Source organism: Ctenopharyngodon idella, chromosome 22, assembly GCF_019924925.1.
Source record: "Ctenopharyngodon idella isolate HZGC_01 chromosome 22, HZGC01, whole genome shotgun sequence".
NCBI classification, from domain to species: Eukaryota; Metazoa; Chordata; class Actinopteri; order Cypriniformes; family Xenocyprididae; genus Ctenopharyngodon; species Ctenopharyngodon idella.
Genome location: NC_067241.1, coordinates 3912511 through 3939097, shown reverse-complemented (window position 1 = coordinate 3939097; position 26587 = coordinate 3912511). Strand labels below are relative to the sequence as shown.

The window sequence follows — 26587 nt, the reverse complement described above, 5'->3', positions numbered from 1 at the left end:
TTCTTATGATTGAAAAAATATGAAAATGAAATTGACAAGGGTCAGAAACAAGTTTTTTTTTTTTTTTTTTTTTTTGAAGAAGAATTCATGGAATATCAAATAACCCTGTATGGAGACACTGAAGCTTGAGCTGATATTGGCTAGTAAATGTTTTATTTTACTCGTCAAACTTTTTACATGGAATGCAAGGACATTGAACATGAAAAAAAAAATCTACATACATTAAATATAAATATTAAAATATAAATTTCAAACATTAAAGACAAGTAAACAGTCTGTAATAAAATAAGAACAAATAAACTACAAGCAATAGCACAAATACTGTAAACACACACAAAAAAATAGAAATGAAATAAACAGTGCTTTTCAGGTAGATTAACAGTAGTTAGATACAGATTAGGTAGAGTACAGAAATTGAATAAAGTAATCAAATGTAAAATAACACTGCATAGTCTTCACTAGCCTAAATAAATTAAATATAGATAAATCCTTAACAAAAACTCCTTAACTAAAATAAAATTAACATTAAAAAAACAAAAAAACAGTCAGCAGCTGGAATATTAGGCTGTTGTCACTTTAAGACACAATGCACGGATCCAATATACTTATATTGTACACATGCTTTGTCTCTCCGCCTGTTTACGATCATTAAAGACATAACCGACTATGTTTACTAGGATACTCGCCAAGACAGGCATGCTGACATAATTTTGTGTGAAATTGTTTGTTCAAGTGCAAGAAGTGAACGAGAAATCTGTGCACACACAAAACGTCTCACACAGCGCATGAGTACCAAATTGAGCTCTCTTTCGCATCATCTTGCACCAATGTGTACATTGGCAAGGCTTAAAAACAAGGCAAGGCTTGCAAATGATAAACGATGCAGCACTGGCTGACTGACAGTTCTGTCAACTTTTGGCCATTGGGCAGTCCTTATTGTCGAGCTCTACATTTACATCTAAGGCGTCAATTCAGGGTCAGTTCATGTGTAGGCCTCTCACGTTGAGTGCGCGTGTGAGAGAAAGCGATAGAGGGCTTTCTCAGCCAAGTGACAGAGCATAAAGCTCAGCAGGCAATGAAATTATATCTGCGCTACACTTATTTTTTTGCCTCTAACTGAATTACAGGCGAGTGAAATCGTGCAAATTATTAGCCATTAGCCATTTTTTTGTTGTCTTTCTTGAAATTTGGTCGCATATGCGTGTGATTTATTCGCATTGTAGAGGGTTGAATAAATAAATGTTTTCATTGATTGATAAAATATTTCAAATGCCACAGCATGCATTCTATGGTTAAAATATTGAACATAATGTAATGGAGGCCAGCTAGTGAGATCTGTGCAGGTAAACCTCACTCCACGCACTAGTGACAGTCACTAGAGGCTATGGTCTTTAGGGTCCTTGTTAGTGCGCCTGCCTTTCATGCCAGAAGCGCTGGTTCAAATTCCGCTCGGAGCAGGGTGAGTAGAACCGGAGGGATTACATTGGTGCCGTGACCTGGATGGGAGTGAGGTTTAGGTGAGTGTAAACGAAGGCCAGCTAGTAAAGAGCTGTGTGGGTAAACCTCACTCCCCTGGCCTCAAGAGGTGCGCTAAAGCTTTGGCCTTTAGCGGCCATGTTAGCGCACCCGCCTACCATGCTGGAAACGCTGGTTCGAATCCCGCTCAAAATGGTGTGAGTAGAACAGGAGGGGTTGCATATATACATTACAATTCATAGATTTTGCGTTGGTAATATTTTTTTAATTTGATGCATTTTTTTCAGGATTCTTTGATACAAAGTTCAAAGGAGCATAATTTACTTAGAAAATCATAAATAGAAATCTTTTGTAACAATGTAAACATCTTTACTGTCACTTTTGATCAATTTCATGCTTCCTTGCTGAATAAAAATACAGTAACTGATCACAAAATGATAACGTAGTATATTTCAATATATTGAAACCTGTTTCCTCAATAAAAAGTAAAACGGTAAAGAGTTTCATCTATCTAATGTCTGGTTTTTAATTATGTCCTCAAAATATTAGAACAAATTTTTTTACATCATTCAGGGAACTTTTTTCCTGAAACATTTTACCTTTGGTGTTCATTTGTAATGTTACTACTTGTTTCAGAATAATTAGAAAAGTAACAATTCCACAATGTTTCCAAAATGATAAAATTATTCAATTCCCTTAATGTTTGTATAACCAAGATAAACTGTTTCTAAAACATTTAATAAACTGGATATTTGAACGTTCAGAGAACATTCAAAAATAATGTTTTCTAAACTTAATAGGAACATTAGCAAAACTTTCTTAGAACATATTTTGGTTAAATGGGTAGTGAGGACTAAAATAACCAGCCAAATCTTTCCACAAGGCCACGTTACCAACAATTTTGTGTGTGGAGAGGACAATGCTGTCCTCTACTGGTCAACATACCTCACTGCATGTTCCTGTGCTTTAATCAAGATACAACATGTATCTACTCTGTATCTACAGAATTTTAATAAAAGTAAAAATAAATAAATAAATAAGAAAATAAGACTGTATAAATGGCTTTTTTTTTTTTTAATAGACTAAAAATATGTAACCATCAAATAAAAAGTAATACCATATATTCCTTACACTTGGTATAATCCTTGAAATGCAATAAATCTTTTCAAATGCAAAAGATTTAAACTGCTTACGACCAAAAAGTGAAACCTTTTCTTTTTTTTTCTCAATACACACACAAACACACACACACACACACACACACACACACACACACACACACACAGTTAATGTATTTGTAGAACCAGACAAAATGAGCATCATGTCACTAGTCTGAGTACTTGTATCTTCCTGTGTCAGTCTACAGTTCTGTCCTACTGCTATTTAATCTCCTCCCTTGAAAGTCACTCTATCCTGTGTCCTGTCTCTCCCTCCCTCTCTGTCCATCCATCCTCTATCCCTTCTTCTCATAACCGCTGCAGTCTTTCCTCCGCCAACATCAGCACAAGTCTCGTAATATCAGAGAGGACGATGGAAGACTGTCTGCTCAGGTACAGTATTCAAGCTAATCTCTCATCTGCCTTATCTCCCTCAAACAGCTGCATTCCCCTCCTTCATCACAGGATCTGAAGCATCCGTGCTGCTGCTGCTGTGATGTTCTGCCGGACCGGCTCGCTGCTGTTCACTGTGTGATCAGTGGCCTTGAGGAATCACTATTGTCTTTTGTACCAGGAGTTAGGACACTTCGTTTAGCAGCATGTTTTTACTTATCTGATCTGAGTTTAAGTCGTAAGACATATGAAGCCTCTTGTAACTTATGAAGACTTGTGGTATTCTGAGGGACTTGTTATTCATAATATTAAAAATATGCATTACTCCATTATCTCATGTTCTCTTTGCATGTGACCAGTTTGAACAGTCAATTTTGCATGAAATTAATAATTTATAATTATTTTAAGGGTGTGAATGTCATTATAAGATGCACAATATATTGGTGACAATATATAATATCATCAATGATACTGGGCAATATTTATTATTATTATTATAATACGTATTATTATTTATTATATATTATTTATTTTAATATTTATTAATTATTTAAATTATTATATAAAATATCAGGCCATAACATAAAAAATAATTGCAGTTTGAAAAACAAATTTTAGTGTACTCAGAAATATGTATTAAAATTGAAGTGTGTTTTCAGAAATGCATTTGTAATTTTTTATGTAATTTATAATTGGATGCATGTTATAATCACCAACACTTGCATTTGGAGAATGAGCAGATGGCAGGTACATTGTTTTAATGAAATCAAAACGATGCTCTGATTTGGTTCTCTGGTTGAGACTCATGGCCACATGTCGATCAATAACACTGGATGGGAAGGGTGGGGAACATGCAGAGTGCTAAGTGGTCTGATTTTGCCATTAGTGCTTACTCATCTCTTTGGGACAGTATGTCATCTGGCCACTAGTGCTTTCAGTGGGGAAATTCTATACTTATAGATATTGATCTTCTTGTTCAGCATGAAACAACCTGTTCAGAGCACAGACATCACTGGGTGCATCTCACAAATCCTGTCAAGAACATGTCTGGGTCATATTTCACCCCAAAATCACAAGAAAGATATAAGAAATTATATTTCCTTAAAGAAAATGAAATGTGTTATTAGAAGATAAAATATGTTTAAGTCATGAAATAATGGCACAATGCAAAAAAGTCTCTCTGAAAGGCTTACGTAGGCTTATGCAAAGAATAGTTTCTTATTTATGACCTCATGTTTTTGTGAGATTCATCCTAAAACACTATGCATGTGTGTTTGTGTGGAACAGTACATGCACTACCTTTCAAAAGTTTGGGGTTGGTAAGAGTTTTTTAATGTTTTTGAAAGAAGTCTGTCTTCTGCTCACCAATGCTGCATTTATTTTATCAAAAATACAGTAAAAACAGAAATACTATAATTTAAAATATAGTTTATGTAATATAATTTAAAATATAGTTTATGTAATATATTTTAAAATGTAATTTATTCCTGATCAAATCTGAATTTTCAGCATCATTACTCCAGTCTTCAGTGTCTCATGATGCTTAAGAAACATTTCTGATTATCATCAATGTTGAAAACAGTTGTGCTGCTTCATATTTTTGTGGAAACATTTTTTCAGCATTCTTTGGTGAACAGGAAGTTCAAACGGACATCGTTTATTTGAAATATAAATCTTTTGTAATATTATAATTGTCTTTACTGTCATTTTTGATCAATTTAATGTGATTTTGCTGAAAAAAATAATTTCTTTAAAAAAAAAAAAAAAATTACTGATCCCATGTTTGATTTGACAGTAAGAGGTCTGGATTTTGACAAGAGGTCTGCTGACCTCTTATCTAATATTTGATCAAACTGATATTAATGTTTGCAATTACAAAGTGTAAAGGATAGAAATTATAAATGCAGTTAATTTTAAAACAAATAATCAATTAATTCTTAAGGCCAAAAATCAGTGTATCTTAGAGAAATATACATATATTCTTATCTTGGAATTGTTTTTGTCCTTCATGTATCCTGTCTCAGGACACACATGATCCCAGTGAAGGATGAGGAAGCGGAGTCTCAGAGGAAGGCCAAATCACGGCAGGCCAGACAGACTCGAAGAGCTACACAGGTATGTTATCATACTATGATGTATATACACTGTTAGAATATGACACTTCTGTATGCTTTCATTACACTGGACTGCATATTCTCTAAAAATATGTCATGTAAGGGGTTAATGTACACAGGACCCCAATGCAAAGCTTAAATTAAAGCTTTCTCTATCCATTACAATGTAAAAAACAAACAAACAGAAAACAATTGCCTAGCAGCAAGATGAACACTGCAACAATGTTAAAATTTTAATATAAATATGATTAATTTGCAATTCAAGTTATTTTTTATATGGGCTGACCTGGCAATATATATATATATATATATATATATATATATATATATATATATATATATATAAAATGTAACATGTTCTTACTCATCCAGTTCTTGTATTTCTTACCGATTTGCTGTTCTCGTCTTCTCTTCGATGAGAGTCCTGTGCTTTTAACCGCCATTTTTACCACAGTCAGTAACTATTTCGAATCGCAAGATGGCGCCAATTTGCTAGTTGAACTTTTATATATGAACACGATGGAATTCGGAAAAGTAGCGCTGCAGCGGGATGTTGACAACAACAATACAATTTTGACTGTTCAGTGTTGCGGTGTTTGATCAGTCAGAATCATAGTCGTGAATCATAGTCAATTTTCTCAGTTTTAATGGTCTTATTTTAGGGAGTTACCCTCTCAGAGTTGATGGAGGCAAAAAGAACCTTCAGCCCGTCAAAACTGGACATACAAACAGGTGAGGTGTGCAGATCCACAAAGGGAATGAGTGTCCAGAAAAGACTTCCTGAAGACACGACAGAAACCAGCCCGTCCCTGAGGCAGGAACTGCAGTCTGAGGAGCACTATTGTGAACACCTGGATAAGGTGAACATAAGCAGAACCACATGCAATTTCCTCCCGAAAAACAACGGCAGATAAATAATGAAATTTATCAAATCAATACTAAAAAGACTAAAATCATATTTAATGACCACAAGTGTTTGGACACACAAGTCAATGTATGAATGTCAGTGTATTAGATGCAAATTGCTTTTCAGTTTTTCTTGTATATATAAAAAAAAAAAAAAAAGGCCAAGGCACTTGAGAATTAAGAAATAATATAATACTTTTCAATTTTTGTATCAATCAGCTTGTCTTTGATTGTTCAAAACAGGTAGGAGGCATCACTGAATTATTCATTGCCTGCCCTGTGCAGAAAATATGTATTTGCAGATTATATAGGCTATTATAAATGAAATAAAATACCACTTACAGTAAGTTTACTTACATAGAGTTCACTTTCATAACTATGTTTCTTAACACTTAATCAACACATCCAAAATAACGTCTCGGTTACGGATGTAACCCTCGTTCCCTGAAGGAGGGAACGGAGACGTACGTCAGTAGTGACCGACGAATTGGGATATCGCTAGAGAGCCCTATCAGCTTCGAGTGAACTACAACAGGCCAATGAAGTTGGCGTGCGATATTTGCATAATGCGCACCGCCCCCGCCAGGTGGTATAAATAGGGGAGCAGATGCAATCGCACTCTGTTTTTCGCTGAGGAGACAACCTAGTCTGCACTACAGCGAGGGTACAGCAACTGTGGCGACGGGACGTACGTCTCCGTTCCCTCCTTCAGGGAACGAGGGTTACATCCGTAACCGAGACGTTCCCTTTCAGTCGGTCACGTTCGACGTACGTCAGTAGTGACCGACGAATTGGGATCCCAAATAAAGCGCCACAGTATGAACCCCTTCCAGTGCCCAGCGCAAGCTCTAGCCACCCGGCGCACCAGTGGGACGGGGAAGGGGGCGAGCTTACGCCGAGAGAGTCTACTGCTGTTCCGATATACCCACTAAGTAAACTAGACTACACTGGGGAAGCGAACCCGTAGGGGACGCTGCGGAGACCACTACCCACCTGTAGGGGAGGAATTTACGTGGAGAGTACACATATGGACTGGCCGTGGGCAGTACGCATATGGAGTCCCTGGGATGGCTCCACCTGGGTAGGGGGGAGACTCATCTGACAGGTGACAGCAGAGCTGGCTCTGCTAGGGAAAGACACGGGCTCGCCGTAGGGAGTTGACCGTGGACAAATACACACATGGGACCGCTCACGTGGAGGGGTCACGACATGTGGAACCCAGCCAAACGTCAACGTCGGTGACGGAGGTTTGGCCTGGCATCAGACACTCCGCAATGTCCGAGCCGAAGGGGGAGGCGGAGGAACTCGACAGGGTTCGCCAAGCGGGGAACTCGACTGGAGTAAAAAGGATGCACGTATCCGGCCCAGGGGGCGGGAGTGGCATTGCAAGCCGACACTAGAACGGGCTCTTCGCGTCTACCGGCTGGTGGAAGCGAGTACACGGGAAGATACCGGTTCTACACGAAGGCTATAGAATCTAGCGAACGTGTTAGGTGTCGCCCAGCCCGCAGCTCTACAGATATCTGTCAGCGAGGAGCCGTGCGCCAGTGCCCAGGAAGAGGCCACTCCTCTGGTGTAGTGGGCTCTCAACCTGAGCGGGCAAGGCACGCCCTGGGACTCATACGCCAGGGCGATGGCGTCCACTATCCAGTGGGCCATCCTCTGCTTGGAGACAGCCTTTCCCTTCTGCTGGCCTCCGTAACAGACAAAGAGCTGATCTGAGGTCCTAAAGCTTCGCGTTCTGTCCACGTACAGGCGCAGAGCGTGGACGGGAGAGAGCAAAGCTAGGGCTGGGTCTGCCTCCTCCGAAGGCAGCGCTTGCAGGTTCACTACCTGATCTCGAAAGGGAGTGGTAGGAACCTTGGGCACATATCCAGGCCGGGGTCTCAGGATAACGTGAGAGTCACCGGGCCCGAATTCCAGGCACGATTCGTCAACCGAAAATGCGTGCAGGTCCCCTACCCTCTTGAGCGAGGCCAATGCAACCAGGAGGACGGTCTTTAGGACAGTACTTTTAACTCGACTGATTGCAAAGGCTCGAAGGGACGACCCCGGAGAGATGTAAGAACCAGGGTCAGATCCCAAGAGGGTACAGAGGGGGGCCAGGGAGGATTAGTCTCCTCGCCCCCCTCAAGAACCTGACGATCAGATCGTGCTTCCCTAGCGATTTACCATCAACTGCATAGTGATGTGCGGCGACAGCGGCAACATACACCTTGAGGGTGGAGGGAGACAGCCTTCGCTCCAGGCCCTCTTGCAGAAAGGAAAGCACGGTTCTGACCGAACATGATCGGGGGTCCTCTCGCTCTGGTTGAGAGGAACACCATTCGACGAATAGGTTCCACTTCAGCGCATAGAGGTTCCTCGTAGAAGGAGCTCTAGCGGAAGTGATGGTGTCTGCGACCGCTTGCGGGAGATCACTCAGAACCTCCGCGTCCCGTCCAGGGACCACACATGGAGTTTCCACAGGTGGGGACGCGGGTGCCAGAGGGTGCCCCGTCTCTGAGTCAGGAGGTCCTTCCTCAGAGGAATGGGCCAGGGAGGTGCTGTCGCGAGGAGCGTAAGGTCCGAGAACCAGGTCCGAGTGGGCCAGTATGGAGCCACTAACAAGACCTGCTCCTCGTCCTCCCTGACTTTGCACAGGAGCTGTGCGAGAAGGCTCACTGGGGGAAACGCATATTTGCGTAGGCCCCGGGGCCAGCTGATTGCCAGGGCATCCATGCCGAGCGTGCCGCCGGTCAGGGAATAGAACTGGCAGTGGGCAGTCTCCGGGAGGCGAACAGATCTATCTGTGCCTCGCCAAAGCGCTGCCAGATCAGCTGGACCACCTGGGGACGGAGTCGCCATTCGCCCGGAAGCGGAGGCTGCCGTGAGAGCTCGTCGGCTGCACGGTTGAGCACGCCTGGGGCGTGAATGGCACGAAGCGACCTCAGATGCTTCTGACTCCATAGCAAGAGATGGCGGGCGAGTTGCGACATACGGCGGGAGCGTAGACCACCCTGATGGTTGATGTACGCAACGGCCGCAGTGTTGTCCGAGCGGACCAGTACGTGCTTGTCTGTCAACAGCTCCTGGAAGCGGCCCAGTGCAAGACGTACTGCTAGCAACTCGAGGCAATTGATATGCCAATGCAGTTGGGGCCCCGTCCACAGACCCGATGCTGCATGCCCGTTGTACGTGGCCCCCCACACCGTGGCAGAGGCATCTGTGTGGACCACAGCATGCCTGGACACTTGTTCGAGGGGAACTCCAGCCCGCAGGAACGAAGAGTCTGACCACTTGGTGAGGGTGCGACAGCAGTTCGGTGTCACGGGGACACGGAACGTACCGCGCTGCCACGCCCATCTCGGGACCCGGCCGCGGAGCCAGTGTTGAAGCGGCCTCATATGAAGCAATCCGAGCGGCATGACTGCGGCTGCGGATGCCATATGCCCCAGGAGCCTCTGAAAGAGTTTCAGTGGGGCCGCCGTCCTGCGCTTGAGCGTACTCAGGCAGGTCAACACTGACTGGACGCGCTCCTCGGAGAGGCGCGCGGTCCAGGCGACCGAATCCAGTTCCCTACTGAGATAAGAGATCCTCTGCCCGGGGGAGAGTTTGCTCTTGTCCCAGTTGACCCGAAGACCCAACCGACTGAGGTGAGCTAACACCATGTCCCCGTGTTCGCACAACTGCTCCCACGAGCTGGCCAGGATGAGCCAGTCGTCGAGGTAGTTGAGATGCGAACGCCCTGTTCCTTGAGCGGAACAATGGCCGCCTCCGCAACCTTCGTAAAGACGCGGGGCGACAGGGCCAGCCCGAAGGGTAGGACTTTGTACTGATATGCCCGACCCTCGAACGCAAACCGTAGGAGTCTGTGACGAGGCAGAATCGAGACATGAAAGTACGCGTCCTTCAGGTCGATCGCTGCAAACCAATCCTGGGGACGGATGCATTTGAAAATGCACTTCTGCATAAGCATCTTGAACGGCAGCCTGAGAAGGGACCGATTCAGGACACGCAGATCCAGGATTGGCCGTAGCCCACCGCCCTTCTTGGGTACAATGAAGTAGGGGCTGGAGAACCCTGACTTCAAATCGGCTGGAGGGACCGGCTCGACTGCATCCTTCGCCAGGAGGACAGCAATCTCCGCCCAGAGAACAGGTGCATTGTCCAGGGACACACGAGTGTAATGGACACCCCTGAACACCGGGGGACGCCGGGCGAACTGAATCGCATAGCCGAGTCTGATGGTACAAATGAGCCAGCGGGACGGGCTGGAAAGCGCTAGCCAGGCTTCCAGACACCGAACCAGCGGGACCAAATGGACCACAGACGTACCGGGCGTGGGGCAGCGAGGTAGAGTGCTGGACCCGACTCGGACGGCATAGCGGCCCGTAGTGTGGTCAGACTCTGCAAGGTGGCAGTGTGAATGGGAGACGGCACATGGGAGGCGGCCTCAACCAACACACTGGGACCTGCTGGCGAAGTGAGAGGGGGCTGAGAGTGGCGAGGTGGGGCCTCGCGCACTGCCAGCCGCGCCCTCTTGGGACCTGGAGGGTCAGAAAACAGTTCTACTCCGTGGGCACCGCTGGTCTCCGGAGAGCCAGCGGCGGAACAAACCAAAATTCTCCACCCGGCCCTCCTCCGGGGAGGGAGCGATGCGGGCATCGTCTCCCGAAGAACTGTTTACCTCAGCTCCAGGTCACCAGTTTCTCCAGGACCGCTTCTCGCTAGCCAAGTGGCTTGGCTGCGGGCTGAGCGGGCTGGATTTTAGGCCAGCTTGTGAGATGAGAGCATCGAGAAAGCGTACTTAGACGATGACACACCTCTGCAAGGCTAGCCAGGGGTGTTTCCGGACCACCATGGTAGACATTGTCTGGCCAGGGGCCTGCGCTATGACTTGCATCATGCGTAGCTCAACCCCGACTCAGAACTACCCATATGCAATGAGTGCTTTGGCCTTCCACAGACTTGCCGGGGGCCAAGACCCATGCAGGGCAGAGGTGGTGTGCCCGTAGCACTGCCACCCCACCACAGAGGGTAGTGAGAGAGAAAAAACTTAATGCAGATATGACCCTTTTGGTGTTCCATATTTGGCACCAAGAAAGGCTTCTAAACTGCCAAGTTTTTCATGCACGTCCAGGCTAAGACAGGGGGCGGGGCAAGGCGAGTACGCGTCACACCACGCCCCCAGGGGCCCGGGAAAGCATGGTCGTTAACTCTGAATCTGATTCAGCATGAGCACATCACAACCGTGGGACGCTCAGCCTCATCTTCATGTCCAGAGCCCAACAACCCTCTCTCCAATGTAGCAGTCGACATCTGATCCTCTGCTGGAGCCCTGACTAAGATGCTAGGTCCCCCATGAGAAGGACCAGCAATCCACCCAGAAGCTACCAGCCATGTGAGAGAGTGAACGTGGTCGTCTAACTGAACGACACACGGCGCTGAGCGCCGACGTGGCCATGTTTTTACCAAACATAAACCACCCACGAACACAGTCACAGCATGTTTGCGATGCGCTAGAGGAGTGGGGGGCCCACGGAGATTGGCTCGGCAGGTAATGCCCCACTGTGATCCTCTGGTCACCCTGGCTTATTCACCAAAAGTAGTACTTTTCTGATTCAGAAAGAGAAACTAGATCGGGGAATAGGTGAGGGGACTCCACCTCGTTTGAGGCACTCGAGTCTCGACCACGCATCTAGAGCGCCGAACAACGCGCTGGGTTGCCATGGCAACGCGCGCTGTCAGCCGGCAGCTCGACGGCACACGGCGCGCTGAGCGCTCAAGCCCTTACGAGAAAGGCAAGACGAACAACGCGCCGACGTGGGCATGCTCTCTTTTTTTACAAGAGAATATGAACCACCCACAAACACAGTCTCAGCACGCTAAGCAGACATGAGAGAAAGTGATTGTGGCCGTCAGTGAGGATAGGAAACGACCGCCTCCAGAAACGCACAGACAGAATGACGTCTTGAAAAAGACGCAGTGTCTGTCTGTGAAGCTCTTTTAGAAGCTCTTGTTCTTTGTGCCGAAGCACACAGGGAACAGCCGCGATGTGACTGCAGGTACACTTTTCACTCCCTGAGTCACACACACAGAGGAACCGGCCCAAATCGCAAACCAACGGGGCAAATAATGCTGTGAAAACAGCAGTTGAGAGCTGTATAACAGCTCGAGAAGCTCACTCTGGGAAGCTCGCGGCCTCGCTGTAAGGTGCCATAAAGCCAGCACTGTAGAACAAAAGCTCTTCAAAGGCTTGCGAAGTCACTCTCAGACTAACAGCAGGAACACACAGGTTGGCTCCGAAGCGAAAGACAGAGTGCGATTGCATCTGCTCCCCTATTTATACCACCTGGCGGGGGCGGTGCGCATTATGCAAATATCGCACGCCAACTTCATTGGCCTGTTGTAGTTCACTCGAAGCTGATAGGGCTCTCTAGCGATATCCCAATTCGTCGGTCACTACTGACGTACGTCGAACGTGACCGACTGAAAGGGAAGTGTAGTTAACATATTAAAACATAGGCTACTTGATTATAACATGCATTATGGCAGTTGTGGCCTGATGGTTAGAGAGTCAGACTATAATTTTAATTTTAAATGTAGTGTGTTGTTCAATATTACATTTAAAGATTATTATATTTAAATGCACTAAATGGCATCTTCATTATTTACAATTACAAATATATTTAAATACATGATTTACAAAAGAAATTATATTAAAGTATATTTTAGTTTACCATAAATAAGTTGTCAGTACATTCAGCAATACACTTATATTACCATATTTATAGTACCATATTTCAAAGACAATAGAAGTTATGAAATTACGAATAATGATGTACTTAAGTCCTACTTAAGTTCAACTAATTGCATTTAGTATAAATGTAAGTATATTCTGTTAATGTATATTATTTCTGTATTTTTTTTTTAAAGTATGTTAAAGTGTACTTATTTTTCACAAGGGTGATTTATTCAAGAACCAGACTCTACGTGTAATGATACTGCTGTGGCTGTGTTTGGATTCATTCATTTGTTGTGGTAGTATTTTATCGATTCATTTATTGATTGATTAATTCTCCAAGCAAGGAAACTGGAAAAGAAGACCAGGAACCAAACCTGACAGGCCTTCCTTTTGCGTCTCATCAGTTAAGGGAGCATGTGGTTTCACTCCCAGTCTAAAGAGTCACAGCACCTCGATAGGTACTATTACACCTTATCTGGGAAAGTGTGTAATACTTTATATGCATCATCATCATACTAATATATGGTGTTTTCTCTGTTTTTTGCTGTTTTCTCTGAGTACAGAGTCTGAATGGACAGATGAAAATGACAACATCCTTTATGGTTCCTATGATGCATCTCTGACACAGCAGCTGACTGAAGACCGTGATCTCAGTGCTGACCTGACCAGCCTACTCACTGAGGTACCATTATTGTGTGTGTGTTTCTCTAGTATTACTCATTGCTGTTGTTCAAACATGTATTTATATAACTATATATCTGTTTATACATTGCTCATGTGAGAAACACAAGGATGTTGATGTCAATTACTCAATTACTAATTTGTTTTTTACTGCGACAATTTTAAAGGCAAAAATTCTACATTTTGTATAATACAGTTTTCATTCAAAGTACATTTTTCTTGGGATGCATGATTTTTCATAGCCGATTCCGATTATCGATTTTTTTTCCCTCTTTGATTTGGCAAATTTATTGTTTTTTTATTTGCTCTATTGCAGCCCAAACTGGCCTTAAACAACAACAAAAAATATCAGTAGCCATTTGAAATTAGAGGCAACAACTACATTTTAATCACGATTCAAACAAAGATGTTACATGAGCATTTGTTTTTGAATTATAATTATTTAAATTAGATTGCATAATTTCAAGATTTGAAGCAAAAACAGAATGGTCTGACTTTAGCTTTGTGAAATTATGCTACATAAAACATACCTGCACAGACCAGCAGACAGACTGAATGAAACTGCAAAATCACTCTTGTACAGTAGGTGACGCTTATGGAACAGGCTTCCGGACCAAAAATCCATCCGGTTGCCGATCGTGTGTTTGGAGCAAAAACAAAAACTATAAAATCACCTGCTGATGGACTTAAAGTTTAACTGCACAGCAAAATCCCCAGAGTTAAATCAACTCTGCTCAGAGTACATATGGTCCCTCTCTAAATAGTGTTAAAGTAACAGTGAAGCAGAGTTAAAGTTAATGAGATAATTAAGTGATTCATTAAATGATGATTAAGCATTAGTGATGAACACCTGCTGTTAACAAGCAGAATCACTGAAAAAAGAGAAACAATGACAAAAACTGACTTCAGCCACAGCCTTAGATGAAATCAACTGAAAGTATAAATAATTATTGTCACCACTGTTGAGGATTGTATGATAAGTGTTCATGTCTAAGCCTAAGCGTTCAGTTGTTCATTTCAGCATTGAATCATTACGGTGGCATTTGTTTAATGGAAGTGTTTTTTTTGTTTTGTTTTGCAATTCTGTAGTAGCCAAATCTCAGTCAAGAAACCAAAGAAAAAGAGATTGAGAGACCTCTTTGTGATGTTTATTTAAAATGGCTTTTCAAGCTGGTCTGCTCCTTTAATCTTTTGATTCAGCAATGTGTAAGTGTTTTCGGTGAAACATTATTGCAGATGCTTAAAAGCAAATTATTTTACAAACACAAAAGGGTCAAGAGCCCAACTTAAACAAACACTGACCACCATGATGGTGGCATCATTTTTTGGCCAATAAAACATCAACATCTAAACCTCTGTTAATTCTCAGTAAGAACTTCTGTAGACGTATGACAGAAATAAAGTCAATCTGGTTTGTAATAAGTGAAGCTGGTAATGCTGTTTGTGGAGTTGTTTAATCAGATCTTGAGCGATTTAATGTCTTTTCAGTTGATTTCATCTAAGGCTTTAACATATATATAGAGAGGGACCATATGTACTCTAAGCAGAGTTGATTTAACTCTGGGGATTTTACTGTGTAGTTCGGGTATTACATGGTTATTGTGCTTTCGCACCACAAGATGGTGCTGCTGCATAGTTCTATGTAGTCTAAATAGTATGAAATGTTTGGCCTAGTAGAAATATTTTGTTATGAAGTAATCTTTTATAATTAAATTTGCACAATATTCCCCTTTACATTTTTTTAGCTGGATGAATTTTTTTTTTTTTTTGATCTATCAAGCACAGTTGAGCTTAAAGAAGCCATCTTTCTGTTTGCTCTTAATGTACCCCTGAAGAGTGTGTGAGGTATCCTGACATTCCATACCATGTAGGGCAAAATTACTCGTCTCTAGCCTCGGTTCCCACTATATTCCTTCTTCTCTAAGCCTTTAGCACTATAAGAGACGTATAAGGCAACAAAATAGGTGGGGGAGAGAGAGACCAAAGACAAAACCTATATGTGGCAGTGAACTTATCCTTAGAAAGGTACAGTGAATCCCTCTCTTATTCCGTCAGCTGCCTCTCCCCTTATTCAAAGCGCTGAATCACTCTGGGGAAGCCGGTGTGTAATCGGAGAAAGTTTCTGTGCAGCTGCGACCTATATATGTACGCTGATAATTAACACTGATACACGTCAGATTGGAGCTGCCCACTGCCTGCTTCAGCATGCCACATCAATGTAAACTGAGTTGTAGTCATGTTACTGTTGACTGTTAAGGGATGGTTACTCTTGAGCTGGTGTGTAAATGTATGTGTGGATGTTTAGTGCATCTATTTAAATGTGTTTTATAGGCAGCAGTGTTCATTGCCAGCTTGATGGAACATGTTTCAATGTAACACTATCAAAGTGTGTGCCATTATCAAGCTATTTTAATTAGTTTGAGTTATTCCAATCTTAAAACATGCCTTCAGCAAACCACATTATATTATATTATATTATATTATATTATATTATATTATATTGAAGCTGAAATTAAATCTTAAATGTCACACAAAGTCATAAAATGACATAATGTAAACTGAGAAAAGTTTAACTGGCATTAGTTTTTTTCTCCATAATAAGACATTGACACTTTTATGATCATGTTATTTAGTATTATAAAAAGGCACAAGCTGAAAGGCAAGGCTAGACTAAGGTTTGAGTTGGAACATTATGATATGTATGCTGAGATCTTGGGAATGACCCAGAAAGATGCTGTGCTTAGCCAAAACTCTGCCTCTTCTCATAAAAGAGCTAAATGATTTGACAGACCAGCTACAGTGTGAACAGTGTGTGTGTGTAGACTTCAGTATCTAAGTGTGTATGCGAGTGTGTGTTTTATGTACGTATGTAAAAGCAGCCGAGTTTGTTTGTATTCATAATATTCAGTTGTGATTGTGTCTATATTTGGTTAGTATGTTATAGCGGATCTGTCTCTGTATGATTCTAGGAATAGATGTTACAAAGTGTGTGTAAGTGCTGCTGTGTGTGTTTATTGTGTGATGGCCTCTTTATGACCCCAGCAGAGAGCAATGGAAGTTTACTTTCTGCTAGAAACATTTCCACACTTGCATGTGTATTCATATTTTCCAAGCAGCCCTGATGTCTCCTGCTGTGCTTTAACATACACTTCTCCTCAGTTTTAAACTGTAAGTCTTTTTTTAACCTCCGTGGAGCCATGACATGTTTAGCTAGCAATAACACCCTACACCATCCTTTCTACATGGTGCTGAAATACTGAACAAATCAATCTTTCCTATAACCATGTGTTTTTTTCTTATTGTGAGAATGTGAGGGCTATAGTTATAGCTGTTGTTGCTATACACATTATATCTCAATGTTTTCAACCTGTTGCTTTGAAATATTGATTCATTTAGTTTAGAATTACTCATATTAATGTGTAGTGTGCAGTGTAGTAGCACGGCCAGCTACACAATGCTCGTTCCCGTTTTCTCATGGAACCAATGTTAAGTGAGTAACCATAAACATTCCTTTTTGATACGGGTCACTCGCATTGCGTGAGTTTTATCTGACGCTATGGGGAACTTAATCCCAAAGCGCCGTGCTACAAGCACAGAACGGAAGTCGCTCTGCTAGCCGACAGCTTGGGGGCGGTCGTTTGAGGGCCCCACGATCAGCTGCACAAGGAGAGGCCCAGACTGAGGTCGGGGCCTGACTACACAGTACACAAGCATTTAGACTGACAACACTCATGCTTGAAGGGCAGGGATCTGATGAAAGTGGACGGCGAGATATCTGCGATAGAGATTCTACTGGACCATGCCCAAGAGAAGGCCATACCTCTATCTGTGTGAAGATAGTGGCCAGTTGGACAGCACAGGTTTTTAGACAGACTGGTGACAGTAAATTCAGTTAGAACAATAAGACCCAATCAGACTACTACCAATCAAATGAAAGCATAAAAAAAAAAAAGTGGCACAGTATGAATGTTTTAAATATAATTTTTTGAATTTAGAAATATGTAAAAATTTAACTTTAAAGTTTGATATTTTAAATAGAAACAGTCTATGTTAAGTGTAAATATGAAAATAAATGTAATTAAAGCTGCAAGCAGCGATAAAAGGGTCCTCGCACACGTGGAAGACAGAGCACGTGGGCAATATTCATTTAAGTATATAAATATAGGAGAACACCACCAGTCATTTGTATTTGCCACACTTCCTGGTACCAGCTGATGGCGATATGACTATAAATGTAAGGAGTTTATTATTATTAAACTAAATTTTGGCATGTATGTCTTCAGGCCAGGGTACTTATGCTTGAGTTACAACTTCCTGTTTCATGACGATAATAGCATGCTTTAGCACTCAGTTGCTGGCATGTTTTAGAATGTTTGTAGCATGTTTAGCACTCAATTGCATATTAGTATGTTGCTAGTAGTGCATCACAGTGTTAAACACATCACTTCCTTTTGCCAATGGGTGGTGCTATTACTATAACTGAATATTGTCATGTAGATGTGTTCAGGGCAGGATTCTTCTCAAACATGTGAAGTTTGGGGCAGACTGGATTCGATATTGTATGCCTGAGTTACAACAACTTCCTGTTTCGTTATATATATTAGCACTTAGCCAAGTGTTGCATGATTTAACGTGTTTCTGGCATGTTTGGTACTTCAATGGCATATTGAAATGTGTTTCAGGGGGTGAATTACAGTGTAAAGAATGCCATTTCCTGTTGCCAACAGGTGGCACTATGACTAACTGAATATTTGCATGTAGAAGTCTTCAGGCCAGGACTCTAATAAAACGTGAAGTTTGGGGCAGATCTGACATTGTATGCCTGACTTATAACAACTTCCTGTTTCATGGCGAAACATCGAAATTTGTCAGGCCGCCAAAGACACGCCCTTCAGTGAAAACTCAAGATCTTCGCAATTTAACATCGCAAAGGCCTTTAGATTAGTCTGACCAAATATGATGTTGATCTGATTAAGGTTCTAGGAGGAGTTCGTTAAAGTACAATGTCCGGAAATGACAAAAACTGCAAAATTTTTGCAGAGAAAATTAAAAATATCTCACTTCCTGTTGGGTTTTCAGATGTTGCACCCAGGGACTTTTTGTAGGTATTGGGCTGTTACACGTGTGTACCGAATTTCATACTTCTAGGTTTCATACGTGAAACCTAGCGTGAAGGGCGCTTAATTGAAATTTTGTAGGTGGCGCTATCGAGCCATTTTGCCACACCTAATTCTGAAACCCATATCAGACGTAAATTTTCACCACTTCTGACGCGTGTGCAAAGTTTCATGAGTTTTCGAATATGTTTAGGCCCTCAAAAATGCGATTAATTTCAGAGAAGAATAATTGACCGAGCAATTACAATAGGGTCCTCACACCATCGGTACTCGGGCCCAAAATATGAAAATTAATCCGCCAGTCGGTGCCGGGCGGCAAGTCTTAATGTGCGAGTCATTCATTCAATCGTTCAAAACGCAGATTCATTTTTGCTTGGAGATGCACAACAGTTCTGGTGTGGCTTTGTCTGAAACTATTTTCATGAAATAGAGCAAAGACAGTATTGTGGCTAAAATGTTAAGTAGTCACTTAATATCACATTTGCAATCATGCCAATATCAGAGAAACAGGAGTCTACTCGTGTGGTATTGCTTAACTTCGACTAGCCTACTATATATTAGGCTTGCTGCAACACCGGTTACATCACTTGCCCAGCGTGGCACCACTCCCACCATCATTTAGATTTTTTTTATAGTAATAAAAATCAATTAGTTCAGTTAGAGAACAGACACTACAATTAAAGACTGAACGCGTCTGCTCAATTCAGCATGAGCCGAACGAGAGTCGCAGCAGGAGTCAGATTTCACCTCACTTCGCCTCACTCTTGACTGACAAGAATATGGATGAAGATTTGGTTTCAAAGCGAAATGTAAAAGCACCTATTTAGGCGAGTTTGTTATTGTACTGTTTTGTTGTTGTGTTTTTCATTAAGAATTATAATGAACCCTCCAATCAAGCAATTGCCGCCTTCAAATTGCCGCTACTTTTAAAGCGAAAGTAAAATGCGCACGGCCGCACGTGCATTCATAATGGTGCATGTTTTTTTTGGTGCCTTTTTTTGCCCCAAGCCCCCTTTAATTTCCGACCTTGCTTATGATAATCCAAATGTAGTATTTCCAATTAATTTGGCTGCAAAGAAACATCAGCAGCATGAGATGGTCTGGTAGCTTAAGTGCGCATGGCTGCTTCATACCCATTTCACCTTGTAAACAATCTTTGAAGTGTAGTCCGTCGCACACGTCTTTTGCACTTGCTCTGCTGACTGAAGCAAAGTCTTTGAATGAAGGCATGAAAAGCAGCCGATCGCAGTGTGAAACAAACCATTGCTCAGTGTACAGTAGATGCATTTTGGGAGTTGTACTTTTTATTCTGATTGTATTATAGATCTATTCATGAGAATCGATCGGGTCATTCGCACCGGTGCACCTAAATATTTTCACAGTCGAGCAGTTATTTTCAGTTGCAAATGCGACCGAAATGGTCGCAGTGTAGAGCCCAGATGTTGATGGGTGTATGGAGAGAGTGTCAGAATGGGTGTGAGACAGGGTTTTTCAAACCTGCAGTAAAACTCATTCAACTCAGAGGCCAGTTGTGTGATTCAGCACAGTGCTGGGGGATGGGGTCTTGTAGTTTGTGATGACTTTCAGGCCTTTCCACACTCATTGGCTGCAAGATAGTTCCTGAGCTTTCCAGAATAGTTTCGTTTAGCCACTCCTATCTCCTTTGTCAGTGTGTATTCCTGTAGTCATTTTCTTTGGCTTGACGAAGTTGTCTGAGTTTTGCAGTGAACACAATTTGTCATTTTTGTTTGTTAAATAAGTTCTGGTAGGAATGCACATTCTCACAGAAACTGATATTAGGGTTGGGCCGATAGACGATGCCATCGCCCATCGTCCAAACACCAAAACGAATTATAGGCCACTAGATGTTTTACACGAACTAAACTACTGATATTCAAATGGCAGACTACAGTCCGCATCCGGACCCTGGCATGTTTCCGTCTGACGGCAGCATGTGTCCGTCCGGACCGCGAGACAGAATGGTAGCACCATTTTACTGTTTCTAGTTGAAGTGAGCAGTGCGTCAAAACAGTGGAGCAGAGCAAGCTTTTTTAATTAATTCCAATGGAAGTTGAGCTTACTGTAGACATCATGTGATGGCAATTTGGTAGACATCGCCCAACCCTAATTGATATATGATGTTACAGCCTCAAAAACAGTCCAGTCAGTGCACTCGAAGCAGGCTTGTAAATCCTGCTCTGCTTCAATAGTCCATCTTTTAACAGTCCTTATGGTTTAGCTGATTTCAGTTTCTGCCTGTAGGTCGGTATAAGATAAACCAAACAGCTATCAGAGAGCCCCAAAGCTGCCAATGGGACAGAGTGATATGCATCCTTTATAGTGGTGTAATAGTGGTCCTGTATATTACTGTCTCTGGTGGGACATGTAATGTGCTGTCTGTATTTAGTAGGGACGAATCACGATTTTCGAATATGCAATTAGTTGATATAATAATAGAATATCGAATAGGCTGTGCGATTGTCATCTAAAACAAATCCACGTTTTCGGTGCTGTGGTGACGCATTCATGTAACCAGCGGGTGGCGCGCGCTGCCAATAACACGTAAAAGCTGTCAATCAACTCTGAGACAACAGAAGAAGAACAATTGTCTCACACGCACTACTTTCGGTAACTTGGGACAATGTCAAATAAGAGTTCGGTGTGGAGTTCTTATAATAAAATTAATGAAAAAAAAAGGTGCAGTGCAAACTGTGCCATGCGAAGCTTGCTTATCACTACAATGCACAGTCATCTGAGGGCTAAGCACCCAGCAGGTTCATCCACAGGTCATGATCATATCAACCAAGTTGGATGCTAGACGGGCAGAGCAAACAATGGCCCTCATCACTAAGATGATCGCTAAAGATATGCTTCCGATCAGCTCTGTAGAAGGAGAGGGTTTTAGAAACCTTATGGAGTTTGTAGACCCCGAGTTTACAGTCCTGTCTAGAAAAACGATCACTGCTAGACTGGAGAAACATTTTAATGACAATGTAAGGGAGCTGCGCAGTCAGTTAGTGAGTGTTGAAAAAAAATGCCACTGACGACAGATTCATGGTCATTATATACAGTATCTCACAGAAATGAGTTCACCCCTCACATTTTTGTAAATATATCTTTTCATGTGACAACACTGAAGAAATGACACTTTGCTACAATGTAAAGTAGTGACTGTACAGCTTGTATAACAGTGTAAATTTGCTGTCCCCTCAAAATAACTCAACACACAGCCATTAATGTCTAAACCGCTGGCCACAAAAGTGAGTACACCCCTAAGTAAAAATGTCCAAATTGGGCCCAATTAGCCATTTTCTCTCCCCATTTGGTGTTATCGCTCTCACTCTCTCATACTGGTCACTGGAAGTTCAACATGGCACCTCATGGCAAAGAACTCTCTGAGGATCTGAAAAAAAAAAAAGAATTGTTGCTCTACATAAAGATGGCGTAGGCTATAAGAAGATTGCCAAGACCCTGAAGCTGAGCTGCAGTACGGTGGCCAAGACCATACAGCGGTTTAACAGGACAGGTTCCACTCAGAACAGGCCTCGCCATGGTCGACCAAAGAAGTCGAGTGCACATGCTCAGCGTCATATCCAGAGGTTGTGTTTGGGAAATAGACGTATGAGTGCTGCCAGGTTGAAGGGGTGGGGGGGCAGCCTGTCAGTGCTCAGACCATACGCCGCACACTGCATCAAATTGGTCTGTGTGGCTGTCGTCCCAGAAGGAAGCCTCTTCTAAAGATGATACACAAGAAAGCCCGCAAACAGTTTGCTGAAGACAAGCAGACTAAGGACATGGATTACTGGAACCATGCCCTGTGGTCTGATGAGACCAAAATACACTTATTTGGTTCAGATGGTGTCAAGCATGTGTGGTGGCAACCAGGTGAGGAGTACAAAGACAAGTGTGTCTTGCCTACAGTCAAGCATTGTGGTGGGAGTGTCATGGTCTGGGGCTGCATGAGTGCTACAGTTCATTGAGGGAACCATGAATGCCAACATGCACTGTGACATACTGAAGCAGAGCATGATCCCCTCCTTTCGGAGACTGGGCCGCAGGGCAGTATTCCAACATGATAACGACCCCAAACACACTTTCAAGACGACCACTGCCTTGCTAAAGAAGCTGAGGGTACCTAAACCCTATTGAGCATCTGTAGGGCATCCTTAAACGGAAAGTGGAGGAGCGCAAGGTCTCTAACATCCACCAGCTCCGTGATGTCGTCCGTGATGGACTCTAGTGGCAACCTGTGAAGCTCTGGTGAACTCCATGCCCAAGAAGGTTAAGGCAGTGCTGGAAAATAATGGTGGCCACACAAAATATTGACACTTTGGGCCCAATTTGGACATTTTCACGTAGGGGTGTACTCACTTTTGTGGCCAGCAGTTTAGACATTAATGGCTGTGTGTTGAGTTATTTTATCTTGTTTCTCATTTCCATCACAGCACAACTGTGACAAGTGCTGAAACAAAAGCAGCAACTGCAGAACTTGCTGCTAGCACAAATTAGTGCAGTACTGCCGAACTAGGTGGAATTCTATTCATGACACGTTCGATCGCTTACTAGAGCAAAGATGGACAATATCTTCTGTCTTATAAGACAGAGCTATCACTAAACTATCAGATGCACAAACCCTTGAATTGACTGATGATAGCTGGGGAGTTATGGAGGAACTCTTACCAGTGCTTCACTCACTTAAATGTGCCACCACTGCCTTGTGTAGAGAATCTGAAGTATCCATCTCCAGGGACAGCAACCCTTCTGTAAAAACACCTTAAAGAAATCCCAGGAGAGTCTCCCAAAGTCTCTCGGTTGAAGCAAACAGTGTCTAAGTCACTGGAGCAGCGACTTGCACCTGCAGATGTGCATCCTTCCTGGATCCTAGACACAAACACCTGAGGTTCGCAACTGAGGAAGTTAAATGCGCTGTGCAGGCTAAGGTGTGTGATCTCATCTCGAACAGCTCAGAGAGTGAGGAAGAGATAGGCCTAACAGTAGAATCTGATGAAACCCAACCGTTGGCCAAAAAGCCGTGAAGTGATTCGCTAACTGCATCTGCAATCGCAGTCTGTTTGGTGAGGACTATAACGGTACAAATCTCAGACACAACCAAACTAAATCAGTACTGCCAGGACATGTGCCCACCCATCCACATCGACCCCATGAACTGGTGGAAAACCAACGACCACAAATACCCCCGACTGGCCAAATTAGCAAAGGCTTAATTGTATGTGCCTGCGACATCTGTGCCATCAGAGAGAGTGTTCTCTGCGGCCAGACTAATTGTGAACAGATTGCGCTCCCTGTCTTCATCCCGAACATGTGGACATGGTCATTTTTTTGAATAAAAATATGAGATGGGTCATTGTTACGAAGACAGAAGTTCAAATTATTGTTCACATTAGTGCCGCTAGTGTTTAGCCTACATTCAAGCTGTTTACAATATGTTTTAATGCGTTAAAGCCTAGCCTAAAATCATTAAGGCTTGATGAATCAATCAAATGTTTTGATTTTTTTTTTTTAAATATTTTTTTTATTATGTTCATGCTCATTTTTGAAATGGAAATACATACAATGTATGAAATGTATGAAGTGGAAATGCTATAGCCTTTTATGGTTATGGATTTATGGTAATCGACGGACTGTTATGTTAATAAGTGCCGTCATTCGATTATGTTTATTATATTAATATGTTTCAGCACATTACAATCATTAAATGGATTGAGTTAAGATAGCCTATTCCCTAATGAATTAAACAGTTTGTTATCATACAGATTGAAAGCGTGAATGGTCTCTCTCCCTCTCTCTCTGTTTATGTGTGTGTAGCCTATACATGCGAGCGTGCGTGCATGCTGCGGAGGGGTGCGAATCGAATAATTCCCAGCGATCATCGAATACTATCCCTAGTATTTAGGCAGTTCACGGGAGAGACTTGCTTTATTAAAGTCCCTGAGAATGATTACAACAGAGTCCAGGTGCTGTGGCTCTCTGTCTGTGATCTGATCAGCCAGCTATTGTAGCGCAGCACTCATGTGCACTTGCGGTGGAATATGTACACGTACTAGAATGAATGAGGAAAACTCCTGCGGCGAGTAGAAAGGCTTACAGTTGACGAAGAGCGCTACTAGATCAGGACAGCACATCTTCTTCAACGGTGTTACATCTGTACTCCACCTTACGTTGATGTAGAAGCATGTCCCACAGCCTCGCGATTTCCCCGCGGATTCCGCGTCACAATCCGCTCTGAACAGCTGGAAGCCCGGCAGATGTAACACGCTGTCCGGAATGCCTTCATTCAGCCAAGTTTCCATGAAACACAGAGCAGGAGAGTTTAAAAAGTCCTTATTTGTTTGACACAGCAGAAGAAGTTGAAACTGAAGTTGAACAGGTATGCACTAATCAGAAACCACTGTAACAAACAAGAACTCAGGCAAAGACAGTGTCAAAGAAACCATGATCTAAAAAACTAAACAGAATATGACTAAAACTATGATCTAAACAAGACATGAACGTGACAAATATGACAAATACATAAAATGTAATTTATTCTCCTGTGATCAAAGCTGAATTGTCAGCATCATTACTCCAGTCTTTAGTGTCACATGATCCTTCAGAAATCATTCTAATATGATGATTTGCTGTTCAAGAAACATTTCTGATCATTATCAATGTTGAAAACAGTTGTGCTGCTTCATATTTTTGTGAAACCTGCATGCATTTTTTGATTAATAGAAAGTTCAAAAGAACTGTTTATTTAAATAGAAATCTTTTGTAACATTATAAATGTCTTTACTGTCACTTTTGATCCATTTAAAGCACCCTTGCTGAATAATAGTAATAATTTCTTAAAAAAAAAAAAAAAAAAAAAAATCAACCCTGACTTTTGAATGGTAGTGTATTCTCCAATGTCATTTTTGTTACTTTAAGTTTAAATCAGAGATCATATTAAAAAAAATAAATCATAAACTATTCAATTGTAAGCTGTGAGATAAGAAATGATTGCAATAATGAATATTCAGCTATATTAAATATGACAGATCTTTGACCGGAATTCAACCTGATAAAAGTCAAACAATTCATTCCAGCGGCCCTTTTGTTTTCATCTCATTGATGTCACTTTTGGGATGCGGATCTCAAAGATTAGTTTGTGTCCTGATTCAAGAGGACAAGTAGAGGACAAGCACTGAACCCGAGTACTCGCGGATATGAATGTTCCATTTGGAAAGTCATAAAAAGAAGAATAGGTCAAGTCTGCTTAACCCGAAATGCAGATGCAGCTATTGAAACTTTGGCTTCCAGACTGAAATCCACTCTCTTAAACAAGTCTCCCAAGGCCCGTTTCCACTGACTTACTCCGTCCAGGCCAGTGGAAAAGCACAGCCATTGTGGCTGTGATGAGGTGCACTCTATGGCTCAGGTTCACCTCTGCAGATGGCTTTGAGTTCTCTTGCATTATTAGTCAGAAACAGACATGAAGAAAGCATGGGAACTGCTTTTAGAGTGAGGACCAGGTCCAAAACGTATGTGCTTGAGAAGGATTTGAAGAAACTCTTAACCTTAATATTAAACTTCAGCATGTAATTCATTCTGCATCGTTTGTGCAATAAAGACATTAATGACAGCGAATGCCACAAATACTCTGTTTAGAAAGACTGCACAGCCACAGGTTTAAGGCAAAAAAAAAATTCCAAAAATAAGTTACAATGTCAGTTTATAATGATAAAACTATAGATATACTATTCAAAATTAAGACAAAGTTAAATTGTTTTTATTTATTTTTTTGGTTGATTTTTTTTTTTTTAATATAAGCATCAGTATCAATAATCTGTCATATTAAATTCGGCACAAAATGAGTGCAGGACAAGAGATGTGAACTTGGCTTCACTGTGACTCACAGACTCTCTGACATTTAGCCTGTTCATTCAAATGCCATTTCAAACCAATTCCATGACACGGAAAATACTAGTGGGCAGTTGGGGCAGGGCCGCTGTAAGCAATTTTTGGACCTTTTACAAA

At 42.3% G+C, this 26587-nt stretch overlaps 2 long non-coding RNA genes across 3 annotated transcripts in view; one reads left to right on the top strand and one right to left on the bottom strand.

Moving 5' to 3' along the window:
• Positions 1–26587, bottom strand: part of LOC127504865 (uncharacterized) — a 38811-nt gene that overhangs the window by 7132 nt on the left and 5092 nt on the right. The window lies entirely within an intron of this gene.
• LOC127504869 (uncharacterized) lies at positions 5538–13533 on the top strand. Its single transcript, XR_007927488.1, has 3 exons — positions 5538–6000; positions 13114–13231; positions 13337–13533. It is a non-coding gene; the product is annotated as an uncharacterized LOC127504869 (long non-coding RNA).